The 13,780-nt window shown below is 44.7% G+C and overlaps 1 protein-coding gene across 3 annotated transcripts in view; it reads left to right on the top strand.

The window, feature by feature from the left end:
• Positions 1 to 13,780, top strand: part of C3H1orf226 (chromosome 3 C1orf226 homolog) — a 359,296-nt gene that overhangs the window by 1,059 nt on the left and 344,457 nt on the right. The window lies entirely within an intron of this gene.

Raw genomic sequence — 13,780 nt, 5'->3', positions numbered from 1 at the left:
GTGCTTCTGCTCTTCTTCATGCTTCTTGACGCCCTCCCCTCAAGACTTAAGGATGCTCAGCACCTACTGTGTGCCTGTCACTGGCCGGTTGTGTCTTGCTGGTTTGGGAAAGGTAATGCGTTCGACATGGAGGCAGTTTTACTCTCTGTCCCCTTTTTCTCCTTCATGACTTTGTAGGTAAGGTGTTAAGCATTTCAGGCAAGGATTACTCCATCAGGTGGCTATTTCCTTCAATTCATGAGACATCTTTTTGAGTGTCTGATGTGAGTCCAGTGCAGTCAGTTATCTCTTTTTTTCCCCCTTCTCCTGGTGATGTTAAATCTTACCTTTTCTCCTGCTTCCTGAATAACCTTCCCCCAACCATATTTGCTAGAACTAGGAGGACGCCCCCTGTTCCCCTAGACATCAAGCCCTGCAGTGGAATGCAGAACTGAATTACTGGGTATGGCTGGGACCAGAGTGGGGCTGTAGACAAGACCTTATCTTGCTTCTCTCAGAATAGATCTGGTTGGTTTGATACCAGATCAGATGGGTTAATTTTTGTCTGGGCCTGTTGCTTTGGTAAGCAGGTTTTTAAATTTTAAGGTATGAGTTTTCATCACATCATGACTTAATTTTCTCGGACACGCATGAACTGGGCAGTTGGCTTTGGTCTTGTTTGGTTCACCAATACTCTGCTTTGCAAGGCTGGGCGGCAGAAGAGAGATCAGGATTAAAGTGTTTTTAACCTTTTAATTCTTTTCTCACAGTCTCTGCTAGTTTGGTCCTAGCTAGGACTCATAACCTAGCGTGCGTAAGAATCAGCACGCGAGGTTGTTGAAAACTCTGTTGCCGCCCCGAATTCTAATCTGACACATCTGGGGAGAGACCAGGACTGTGCACCTCTAGGGAGCATTCCAGGAGCTTTCATGCAGGTGACTGGGACCAGAATTGGAGAAATACTGGTGGTGTGGTTCCTATGGTAACTTCCCTGGATTCATACACAGTGGTGCTCGATAAGAGGAGGGGGAACCACAGTTGGTCCTGGCTATGTTCCCATTACAGATTTGGGGTGCAGCACACCAAGGGTTCTGCTTTGAGAATGGTGAAGTGGGGAAGAAAGGGCAGGGCTGACTTTGAGAACTGGGTCCTAACTCCCAGCTGTTTGTAATCGATGCTGGACACCAGTACATTCAAATCATGTCAGCTGAGACCTGAGCAGAGGTGGAAGTAGAAGCTTTTCTTCCCGTGAACATCTGGCAAGTGCCTCGTCTGGCTGGTTTTCACATCCCTCCTGAGCAGCGTCCATGGAAGTGCACGATTACTGGCATTTCAGGGTTAAATACATGCCACACTCATTCCTTGTTTTGGAAAAGCACAGGCTGTAAAATGTAAATGTATCCATGCTGCCTTGTCAAGTACCCTTGGAAAATGAGCCCAGATCTTTGCCTCCCAAGGGCTGGCAGTTTTTCAGGATCAACACTGGATGGAGTGCGTTTTTGGATGGATGCGTTCATTTTCCGGGTGCTGCAGAGATTGAAAGGTTATGGCTAGGAACTGAAAGGCATCTGGGCGTCAGAGGTTCTGTGCACTTAAAAACCACACCATCCATTTAATTATCAAGCAGAATCCTAGAGGTGTTTCACCTCCAGTACTTCATGTGATTCTCACTGCTTCCCTGGAGGTCTGTGTAGGTGCGTCTCCTTACATCTTACCAAGGAGGATATGTTGCCTGCTTTAGCTTTGTGTATGGCAGAGCTATGGTTTAAACCTGGGAGCTTTGACTGTAGACTCTCAAATCCAATGCTCATTCATTTACTAATTTTTATGGAATGTTCACTCTATGCTGGGCGGTTGGTCTGATTCACGGTTCACCGGCGGGGCATCCTTAGGTTGCTGGCCTCTCTGACTCTGATGTAGAAAATTATTCAAATTTTTAGTGCTGGGCTGTTTCCAGATATAAGCTTGGGCTGGGAGCTGCTCTTAAGGGATACTGCTCTCTGTGTCAGAAAGGGCACGTGGCTCACTCACCATTGCTGATGGGTGGGTGGTAGACATCCTTCTAGGCTTGAAAGCCTTTGTGGCTCCTTTTTGTCTGCCCCCCTTTTTCCCTCTCTCAGTATATCTTCCTGGTAGCCAGTGCCATCAACTGACTGTCTCTGCTTGCTGGGTGCGAAGAAGACCTCTGATGATAATTATCATCAGATAATGATAATAAGTTAAGGGTATTAATAGCACAGTTATGCTTTACATTTGTAGGTTGATTTTTGATTTTCATGGGACTTTTGCACACAAAAAATTTTCCTTATGTGGCAGGGGGAGCATTAGAGTTGTTTCCATTTTTCAGATGAAAAAAATGGGAATCAGATTAACTTGTCCAGGGTCACAGAACTGATGAGAGGATAATGATTATAGCTGATATTTAGTGAATACTTACTATGGACCATGTATTGTTTGAGGTGCTGCCTCACTTAAGTCTCATGTTGCAGCGCTTTGAGTCCTAGTGTGCCGCTCCTTCACCTCACCCTGGTAGCTGCCTCTGTATTCCCGGCTCTCATCGCCTAAGCACTCACTGATCTGGGCGTGTATGGCACAGCCTATCAGAAATAGAAAGCACCTTAGCTCACTCCTACAACTTCCTCATTTTACACATGAGGAAATTGAGGTCCAGAGGGGAAGTTGTTGACCCAAGGACCCATAGCTAGGTAAGAACAGAAACAGGACTCATTCCTAGTTTCCTGGCTTCACGTTGGTTTCAGTTATCTGTGCTGTGTAACAAGCTATCTCAAAACTCAGTGGCTTAAGACAAGGTCTGTTTAATCTGCTCATGATTCATGAGCCAGGAATTCAGTCAGGGCTTTGCCGGGCTGTTCTTGTGTTCACCGTGGTGCTGACTGGATCACTCACTTGGCTTCATTCTGCAGTGGCTGGGCTTGTCCTAGAAGGCGCCACTTCGTGCCTTGGTGGTCCTCCATGTGGTGGGTGGTTCCCTCCATTGGGTAGCCTGGATCTCCTCATAGCATGGTGGCCCTTTGATCTGGCAGCTGGCTTTCAACAGGGAATGTTTCCAGCAGGGAAGGTGGAAGCTCTTAAGGCCTGGCCTCCGAGGTACACAGAATCACTTCTGCGTTCTGTTGGTCAGATCAGGCCATAGCCAGGCTTAGGTTCAAGAGGAGGAGAAGGAGACTTCACTTCTTGGAGGAGAGTGTCACGGTCACTGTGCAAGAGTGCACATGGGGTGAGATAATTCTGAAGCCACCTTGGGGTCACGGTCAACCATAAAATTTTGTGCTCTCTCCCTTCTTTGTATGCCTTCTCCAATGATGAGTGTTCTTTGAGGAGCTTGTCTCATGCTTCTGTGTATAACTCCTTCCCCCAACATCAGGTACATATATATATATAGCCAACAGTAGCAAAGTATTAAGTGGAAGAAATGACCAATTATAAAAATTCTGAAAGCTGTAAATACATTGTCTTATTGCTGAGCGATGTGGGGGCTTTGCAAGTTTTTGGTCAAATCTGAACTGAATTCTCTAGTCATTATTTCCCTCTTTGCTAAATGGCTTGACTGGCTGATGATGTGGTTGTGGATTTTAGAGATTCCAATAACCCCACACCACAGGTTTCCTGTGGATGAATCTTAAACTGTCTTGAGGCTTCCAGGTTAGGGTGTTACATACATTGATTCGCTGTAAATGGGGTACTCTAACTCAAACCTAACCTAACAGCTTCATAATAAGCTGTGATTTTGGTTCTGTGATCAGAACCAACACTGATATGTTCTGGGTGTGTGCTCCCCACAGCCTCTCCACCCCTGCCCCCCCAACCTGCAAGAGTCCTGCCTTCCAGGATTGTGGACAAGTACAGATTGAGATAGATGCCCTCACCTGAATTCCATCATATTCTATCTAATGTGTATTCACTGATGTCATCATTAAAGTGCAGGTTATTTCACCTTAGTAGGGATTTGTCCAGATGCTTTAAAATCCACAGTTACCTTCTGCCTGGACCAGATGAGTCTTTGGGGGATGATGAGTCTCAAAGATACGGTACTGCTTAGAAACGATACCTGTTTTTATTCACTCTGCTTTTGCTCTCAGGCATCCTAGGGTGTTACTCCACAGCTGGTGTTTTAGAACTTGATGAGCAAATCTATTTCTATCCTATCAATACGTCCCATGATGCTGCCACATCTCCTTTGCCCAGAATGTCCCATTAGTCCATTTAGTGGTCAAGATGACACTGTCCGTGTCATGCGCCCTTTGCCAATCACCCATATCCAGGACCCTAATCAGACTGGCTGTTTATTATGGCTCACTCATAACGTGCTGCTTCCAGAAGTCAGATCTTCAGAATGCTTTCTTTGATCACGGTTGCCTGCCTCCTCTCCCTCATTGCGCTGAGGCTGCCCTTAGCTCCTCAGGGACCTCCTGCCGCACTTCTGCTCTCCCAGCAGCCTGGCGCCCTGCCCACCACCCTTTCCGCCCCTCCCATTTTCCTGCTTGACACTATGGGCTTGGTCTCTGCTTCTTTTTCCCCCCTGTTTTTAGAAAAAGAACTTCATTCTTTTCTCCACTCCCTTTTCCTAATAGCTTTATTGAGCTATAATTCACATACCATACAATTCACTGATTAAACATACCATTAAGTAGCTTTTAATATGTTCATAGTGTTGTGCAACCATCACGATGGTCAATTTTAGAATATTTTCATCATCTCAAAAAGAAACTCTGTGCCCTTTAGCTATCATCCTCCTCTTTCCCCATTCACCTCAGCCCTAAGCGATGCCTAATCTACTTTCTGTCTCTAGACTTGGCTATTCTGGACATATTATATGAATGGAGGCATGGAGTATGTGGGTTTTTTGTGATTGGCTTCTTTAACTATGCATAATATTTTCAGGATTCATGCATATTGTAGCATGTATCAGGACTTCATTCCTTTTTATGGTCAAGTAATATTCTATCATATGGATATATCACGTTTTATCCATTTATCAGTTGATGAACATTTAGGTTGTTTGTTTTTCAACTATTATGAATGATGCTTCTGTAAACATTTTGAGTACAAGTTTTGTGTGATACATGCTTAAATTTCTCATGGGGAGATAGCTAAGAGTGAAATTGCAGGATTGTATGGTAACTGTGTTTAACCATTATGGGACTCCCACAATATTTTCCAGTCTTCAGTTCAGTTGCTCAGTCGTGTCCAACTTCTTGTGACCGCATGGATGGTAGCACACCAGGCTTCCCTGTCCTTTACCAATTCCCGGAGCTTGCTCAAACTCATATGCATCGAGTCGACGATGCCATCCAACCATCTTATCCTCTGTCATTCCCTTCTGCTCCTGCCTTCAATCTTTCCCAGTATCATGGTCTTTTCAAATGAGTCAGTTCTTCGCATCAAGTGGCCAAAGTATTGGCGCTTCAGCATCAGTCCTTCCATTGAATATTCAGGACCGATTTCCTTTAGGATGGACTGGTTGGATCTCCTTGCAGTCCAAGGGACTCTCAAGAATCTTCTCCAAGACCACAGTTCTAAAGCATCAGTTCTTTGGCACTCAGCTTTATTTATAGTCCAACTCTCACATCCATACATGACCACTGGAAAAACCATAGCTTTGACTGGACAGACCTTTGTTGACAAAGTAATGTCTCTGCTTTTTAATATGCTGTCTAGGTTGGTCATAGCTTTTTTTCCAAGGACTAAGCATCTTTTAATTTCATGGCTGTAGTCACCATCTGCAGTGATTCTGGAGCCCAGAAAAATAAAGTCTGTCACTGTTTACACTGTTTCCCCATCTATTGCCATAAAGTGATGGGACCAGATGCCATGATCTTAGTTTTCTGAATGTTGAATTTTAAGCCAACTTTTTCACTCTCCTCTTTCACTTTCATCAAGAAGCTCTTTAGTTCTTCTTTGCTTTCTGCCACAAGGGTGGTGTCATCTGCATATCTGAGGTTATTGATATTTCTCCTGGCAATCTTGATTCCAGCTTATGCTTCTTGCAGCCCAGCATTTCACATGATGTACTCTGCATATAAATTAAATAAGCAGGGTGACAGTATATAGCCTTGACATACTCCTTTACCAATTTGGAACCAGTCTATTGTTCCATGTCCAGTTCTAACTGTTGCTTCTTGACCTGCGTACAGATTTCTCAAGAGGCAGATAAGGTACATCTTAAGACTTTTCCAGTTTGTTGTGATCCACACGGTCAGAGGCTTTGGCATAGTCAATAAAGCAGAAGTAGATGTTTTCCTGGTGTGGCTGCAGCATTTTCCTTTTCCACAGCAACGTGTTAGGCTTCTGATTTCTCCACATCCTCGCTGACACTTCTCTTAACCCACCTTTTTGATTCTAGCCATCCTAGTAGGTATGAAGTGGTATCTCATGGTGGTTTTGATTTGTATTTCCCTGATGACCAACCATATAGAACATCTTCTCATGGCCATTTATCGGCTATTTGCAAATCTTTGGAGAAATGTCTGTTCGGATCTTTTGCCCATTTTTAAATTGGATTGTCTTTTTTTTTTAATTGCCGCAGGGTAAGAGTTCTTTATGTGTTCTGTATTCAAATTCAATATGTAAATTTGCAAGTATTTTCACCTATTCTATGGGTGGTCTTTTTGCTTTCCTGGTATGCTTTTGAAACACCAAAGTTTTAAATTATGAAGTAGAATTAAATTTTTTCCCCCTTTTTCTTTTTAAGACTCATTGGCCCTCCATCTGCGGCTAGCCCACCTTTCCTTAGTCTCCATCACTCCCCACCCGGATGTTTGCAAGGTTCCATCTTCCCTCCTTTTGGCTCACTCCTCTGCCCAGGAGTGTGCTGTGACCTTCCCTTATGTGAAAACTCTCTTCTCTCCACCTTTTTATTCATCAGCATGTTGTCTTCTTCCTTTCATGGCTAAGCCTCCTGACAGAGTGGTCTACTCTCTGCAGTTTCTCAATGTTCATCAGTCCCTGGCTGTGTCCTTCCCACTTCTGCCCGCCATACAGGAATTGTTCGATTGTCACCCTTCTCTGTCTTCCACCTTTTTGAGTTTTCTTCTTGAGCAGCAGTCCTTGTCTTTCTTGGGATGCCCCATTCAGCTCTCTGCAGGCTCTCTGTTGGCCGGGCATAGCCCCCCGTCTGTACCTTCTCCTCTTTGCTGCTTGCTCTTTCTCTGCTCATTGACCTCTCTGGTGAATGCTTGATTCCATCCTTTCTCCTTACGTATGTTGGCTCCTGGATCTCTAACTCCAGTTCAGTTTCCAGATCTTTCTTTTAGCTTCCTGCTGGCTGGCTCTACCCCACTGAACATGTTGCTAACCCCATCACTCAATCATCTTGAATTCAAATCTCTCTGACACTTTATACTTCTTTAGATGACCCCACTATCCTCTCAGGCACCAGGATTGACACTTTGGAGCAGTGCTTGAATCATTTCATATAACAGTGTGGCCGAGCTCTTCCCAGACATCCCCTGCCCCCAACTTCAAGTCAGTTGCTGCATCCTTGAAGTTTCACAGTGATATCCATGCAGGCATTCTGCTTCTTCCTTCTCATTTCTGGCTGGTTCAAATGGACACCACCTCTCACCATACTGTTTCAATTACTTTCTGGAGACCTCTACTTTATCCTGTAAACTTTTGCTCTGTTAATTATTCTGAAATATGGATTGTGATATCCTTCTACTCAAAACACTAAAAGTTTCTAAGCCTACCATATTGGGTCAAAAATTCTTAGCCTGATATTCAGGGCTCTCTGGTTTTGAGTGATTTGTACCTACCATCCCCTCAACCTTACCTGTGATTCCCCGTCTGTATCTCAGGCCCAGCCCACTGTCACTCTGTGAAGTGGATGTTACTAGTTCCTTCTATGTGGCAGGAACTGACTCAACCCTGGTATGCGTTATAGCTGCTTTCCCTTGTCTGATTTCAACCCCCCGAGTGGTCATCATTAGGGTCCCGGCCACTCTGCCCCCTCGTGTCTTCTGCATTGCTGACTGCAGTGCCTTGCGTATAGAAAAAAATGTATTTTGAATCAATGAATATAATTCTAAGGTGCTCTCGACAAGGACTGCCAGGACCCTGCTGTATTACCCAAGGGTGAGAGATGCCTCAGCTGGCTCTGATCTCCTCTGGCTTTTTTTTTCTTGCTTTAGACCTGTAACTCTCAGGCCTCAGTGAGACTAGTCCCTGATCCCAGGAGGTATCCCCCATTCCCACCTGACAGAATGCCACTGCCTTCCAAAGAAAGTGCCAGGTAAACATTTTCCCTGAATTAAATGAAATTCCAGTGATGAACATGCAGCAGACTTAAAATCTTTGATTGTAGAACATATGGCCAATTTTAAGGGTAGATAATTGTCATTTATCAGTAAAAAATATTTTCAACCTGTTATGTTGTTATTAATGATTTGATACCCTTTCCCCTCAGATCAGATCAGTTGCTCAGTCGTGTCCGACTCTTTGCAACCCCATGAATCGCAGCACGCCAGGCCTCCCTGTCCATCACCAACTCCCTGAGTTCACTCAGACTCAGTCCATCGAGTCAGTGATGCCATCCAGCCATCTCATCCTCTGTCGTCCCCTTCTCCTCCTGCCCCCAATCCCCCCCAGCATCAGAGTCTTTTCCAATGAGTCAACTCTTTCCATGAGGTGGCCAAAGTACTGGAGTTTCAGCTTTAGCATCATTCCTTCCAAAGAAATCCCAGGGCTGATCTCCTTTAGAATGGACTGGTTGGATCTCCTCTTATTTTTTATCTTATAGTTTTTATAACATGAATTTGATTGACAGCATAGTGTAAATGGATTCAGGAGCCAAATTGTATTTGGGTTCAAATCCTGGCTCTGTCCCTCACTTGCTGTGTGAACTTGTTTGAGTTAGTTAACATTTCTCCCTTAGCATCTGCTTCTGTAAAAAGAGGATACAAATGTCACATGCCTCATAGGGTTAATGAGAGGAGAAAACGAGTTATGTATGCAAATACCCAGGATAGTGCCTGGCAATGAGTGGGTCGCTATTTTTATTATTGTTGTTTAGCCCTGCAGATTGCAATTTAAATTTCATCTGTGCATGGTTTAATGTAAAAATTGTCATATACTCTGTTTTTTTTCCCTAATGAATCAAAGGCCTAGTAGTGTATTATCTTCATTTTACATGTCTGCTTAAAAAAATCTAGCTACTGTATTATTCTTGATTCCTAAAGTTGCAAATCAGACAGTGCGACTGCTTTGTGGACTTAAAATAGCTGTCAGCCTCCTCGGGAAGGAATAAGGAGGGGTTAACTGGCTTCTGGTACATGCCCCCATCACATTTGTTCCAGCCTTTTAATCCTCATTCGGATTAAAAATCACAGACTCTTAAGTACAGTATGTTGTCTGTCTTCATGGTCTTTCTCTGAATTTCTTGGATAAATACTTCTTTAAGCAGAGGTAATCTAAGCAGGAGGAATCTTGCATCATGGGATTAATTAATACCTTGTGATGCTTACAATTCCCTTTTCAATTGTTATATTCAGCATCATGTTTCCTTTTAAGTACTGGAGCAGCTGGCTTTAAAAGTTACTTAAAATGGCACTTCCAGCAAGTTCTGTGCCCAGAGTGTTGGAACGCTTTTGTACTCCTAGTCCCCTACCCCTTGTGTGAAACTAAATTGGTTTTCTGCAACACTTCAGTGAGACTTGTGTGTCTTATACTCTTATGGGTCCATCGGTGAGAGCTGAGGACAGTGGCTACTACTATCGTTTATTTTTTAAAGTTTTTTAGATTTATGTGTTTTAATTTTTGGCTGTGCTGGGTCTTTGTTGCTACGCTCAGGCTTTCTCTAGTTGCAGCAGTCGGGGGCTACTCTCTAGCTGTGGCGCACTGGCTTCTCCTTGTGGTGGTTTCTTGTTAAGGTGGTTTCTCTTGTTGCAGAGCATGGACCCTAGGGCATGCAGGCTTCAGTGGTTGCAGAATATGGGCTTAGCTGCCCAGAGACATGTGGGATCTTTCCAACCAGGATTGAACTCGTGTCCCCCACGTTGACAGGTGGATTCTTAACCACTAGACCACAAGGGAAGTCCCCTCTCTGCCTATTCTTGAAGCTGCAGTGCTTTCCAGAACTGTTGAAATGATTAGCCTTGAGAGTTGAATGCAACCTGGGACTCCTAGGAAGGGGTGGCTGAGAAGAGGGCACTTGCCCAGTGCTCCTTGTACTCAGAACATTCTGAACTCCATTAGCCTGTATGTGAGCACGTTAGAGAAAAATACTGTTTGCATGGTTGCAGAACCATCGCATGTACCATGTTCTGAGAGATTCTTCCCTGCTGGTGTACATTGCTTATGTCTTGATCTAGACTATAAGCGTCTGTCTACAATGCGGGATACCTGGGTTCGATCTCTGGGTTGGAAAGATCCCCTGGAGAAGGAAATGGCAATCCACGCCAGGACTATTGCCTAGAAAATCCCATGGACAGAGGAGCCTGGTAGGCTACAGTCCATGGGATCGCAAAGAGTCGGACATGACTGAGCGACTTCACTCATAAGCTCCTTAAGGACGAAAGGAACTCCTCACATACCTGCCTCATGCAGTCCACATCACAGAAGGCGAATAACATTCACTGATATTTACAAAGCACTGACTATGTTCTAGGAACTATGCCAAGTTCTTTCTAGGAAATGATTAGTCTTCCGCAACAACCCTGTGAGTTTTACTCATGGGGAAGCCAAGGCATAGAGAGGCAGAGGAACTTGCTCACGGTCCACATTTAGTAATGAAAAAATTCCTGAGTCAAACCCCAGCATTCTCGCACTATTAAGTTCTGTGCTGAGTATATTTAAGAATGCTAAGAACTAGTGTTTGCCCAGTACTCACCACTTTCAATTCGTGGTTCTCAGAATTTTACATATGCAAAACTAATTTAATCTTTACAGTGGCTCCCTGAGGGTAGGTATTCTTAGTTCCATTTTTTTCAGATGAGGAAGCTGAGACCATCCTTCTAGGTTGGATTGAACGGGCAAATGGTCTATTAAAGGCCGTGGTCTCAGCCCCTTTCATTGAGGTGAAGTCTGTAACCAGGGGCGGGTCAGCTGCTGTATGCCAGTGGGCAACAGGCCACCTCTGCTGGGCCATGTTGATGGTCTCCAGATACGGAAATAAGGCATCAGTGAGTAAGTAGAAGGGCCAGAGAGAGGCTTTGGGAGGCCCTCCTTCCTGGAGAGAGTTATTCTTCACTGAGCTTCTGCCTATGTACTTCCTGCGTGACGGTGGCCATCCACTCCCCCACTGCATCTGCCTTCTGTCAACTTCCACACCCTCTTCCTTGCCTTTTTCAGCTCTTTTTCTGAGGACCAGGTCTCTCCACGCCACTTGGAGCCTCCAGGGTCCTTCCAGGAAAGTATAAATGCCAGAAAACACTTCCAGCCCAGGAGACGTTGCCTTTTGGTTAGAACTCTCAGCCCACACTACACAATGGAAAAGCTCTTTGGATGTGTCCTTTTTTCTGTCTTTATTATAACCTCTTCCCTTTTTGTTGTGGTCTCTTTGGATGGGAAGAGGTGCTCATGTGGAAGCTCTTTCTTTTTCTGCTGCCAAGAAGAAGATTAATGTCTCCCATGGGCCAAGTGATGGCTACTATTTAATCTCACGCCCGTGCTGTTTCCCATAAACGTGTATGACCTGTACTGTAATTACATTTTCAAACTGTTCCTCAATATGTATGGATTTTTTCTTTAAATTTGGCAGTCCAGGTTAAACACATTATATCCTGGGCACCCATATCCAAAGTGTGATTGAAACTCTTTTTAAAGTATAATTGAAACTTTACCTCTTGCTTCAAGGTCGCTTAAATTTTGCTGTTTCCTCTTTCAAGTCAGGAATTTTGCAGCCTCCTGAATGAGGACAATCACCTGCAAATTGCTTTGATTAGTTAAGGCTTTTGGATCTATTGGAATCACATGAAGTCTGATTAAAATGCTACTGCCTGGTCTTGGAGTAGCTGAGGGCCCGGATCTCGTTGCCTTTATCACCTTTGTCCAGGTGATTCTGATGGATACCTTAGTTTGAGAACCATCAAGTTGGAGCACTGATTTTCAAACTTGGCTGCTCATTGGAATCATTAGGGAGTTAAAAATAATTACTGATGGCTGGAAACTCTCAGCAATTTTAATTCAATTAGTATGGGGTGTAGCGTGGGTGCTGCAATTTTTATGTCTTCTGTTTCTTTGCTGAAATTTTGTTTTTCCATTTGTTTCAAGCATATTCATAATTGCTTGTTGAAGCATTTTTATGAAGGCCAATTTAAAGTCATTGTCAGGTAATTCTAATATATCTGTCATCTTGGTGCTGGCATCTTTTGATGGTCTTTTCCCATTCATGTTGAGCTTTTTCTGGTTCCTAGAATTATTTTTGTTGTTTAGTCACTAAGTCATACTTGACTCTTCTGCAACCCCGTGGATTGTAGATTGCCGGTCTCCTCTGTCTGTGGGATTTTCCAGGCACGGATTCTGGAGTGGGTTGCATTTCTGTGTTCCTTGGCATTTCTGGGTCCCTGACTTCTCCAGCAGCAGGTCTGGGAGATGTGAGGGAGAAAGAACCCAGGAAACTCAACTGTCGTGTGGTTCATGGCTGCTGGGGTCCCTGGGATCTTCCTGATCCAGGGATCAAACCCACACTTCCAGCTCGGCAGGTGGATTCTTTACCACTGAGCCACGTGGGAAGCCCAGTTCCTAGAATGATGATTGTCTTGCTGATCCTGCCAACTACTCCGGTTGTCTTGCTGTTTCTCACTGTATGCACGATTCACTGAATCCATGGTAGGCAAGGCATGAGTGGGGAAGCTGGAAGAGAACTTGAGGTGTAGGAACTGCAAATGAGTTTATCCTCTCTGGGCTGGCACAGCAGCTGTAGCAGCAGCAGACATGCTGTATTCTCTTGTGGTTGACCCAGTGGACGCAGCCATAATATAGCCATAAAAGAGTCACAAGGGCTTTTTCAGGTGGAGCTTATATATGCTTACAGAACAAAAGCCTGTGGCCAAGCCAGTACCTCCCGATGTGCATGCGCAGTGCTGTAAGTGATCTCAGCTGTTATATAATCATTATTTACAAAATGTGGGGCAAGAGCGAGAGGGCATGGGGCGAGAGAGCCTGACCACCGCCATCTTGGCTTATTTGCTCTTTCCCTACAGTGGTCAAAAATCATTATTTTTGATTGAAGCCTGGGTGGTGGGACTTCCCTGGTGATACAGTGGATATGAAGCCACCTGCCATTGGAGGAGACACGGGTTTGATCCATGGTCTGGGAAGATTCCACATGTGGAGCAGCTAAGCCCATGTGCCACACTACTGAGCCCGACTGCTGCAACTGCTGAAGCCTGCATGCCCTAGAGCCCGTGTTCACAATTAGAGAAAGCCTGTGCATAGCAACAAAGACCCAGCACAACCAAAAAATAAAATAATAAATAATTAAAATACAGAAACCTGGATAGTTTGGGTATTATGCTATGACTTTCTGGATCTTAGTTAAATCTGTTTTGGCAAGACGCCTCTGCCAGTGGGCTGGTGAGGGGAGGGGAGTGGTGCCTCCTTACTCTTGGGTGGGGTGGAAGACTAGATCATTTATTGGCCTCAGCTGATGCCACTCTGCGATGGGGCCAGAGTGCCTCATTACCGTTGCTCATGTGGTCTCCCCTGACGCTCTGCCCATGACCCTGGCTGGTGGTGAAAGCTCTGCCTCTTTACTGGGACTCCTCTGAAGCCCCAGCAAGGAGAGGAGGCGGCCTTGGCACCTGTGGGTCACTTCCTGGCACACAGGCTTCCCTTTCAGCCT

The sequence above is a fragment of the Bos indicus x Bos taurus genome, chromosome 3 (assembly GCF_003369695.1).
Source record: "Bos indicus x Bos taurus breed Angus x Brahman F1 hybrid chromosome 3, Bos_hybrid_MaternalHap_v2.0, whole genome shotgun sequence".
NCBI classification, from domain to species: domain Eukaryota; kingdom Metazoa; phylum Chordata; class Mammalia; order Artiodactyla; family Bovidae; genus Bos; species Bos indicus x Bos taurus.
Note: the sequence above shows the minus strand (reverse complement) of the source record. Positions and strands in the feature narration are given on the sequence as shown.